The sequence below is a fragment of the Carassius carassius genome, chromosome 45 (assembly GCF_963082965.1).
Source record: "Carassius carassius chromosome 45, fCarCar2.1, whole genome shotgun sequence".
NCBI lineage: Eukaryota > Metazoa > Chordata > Actinopteri > Cypriniformes > Cyprinidae > Carassius > Carassius carassius.
Window position 1 is genome coordinate 24,437,152 of NC_081799.1, and position 230 is coordinate 24,437,381.

Here is a 230-nt window from a genome sequence, read left to right on the forward strand (position 1 = left end):
GGCTATCAATCTTTACCTATCATGTGTTCCCGGGGAATAAACCCCCAACATTGCGCTTGATAACGCAATGCTCTACCAATTGAGCTACATGAACACTGAATTAATAAATAAATAAAGATACACACACACACACACACACAAACACACACACACACACACACACACACACACACACACACACACACACACACACACACACACACACACACACACACAGAGGTGTCAGCTTG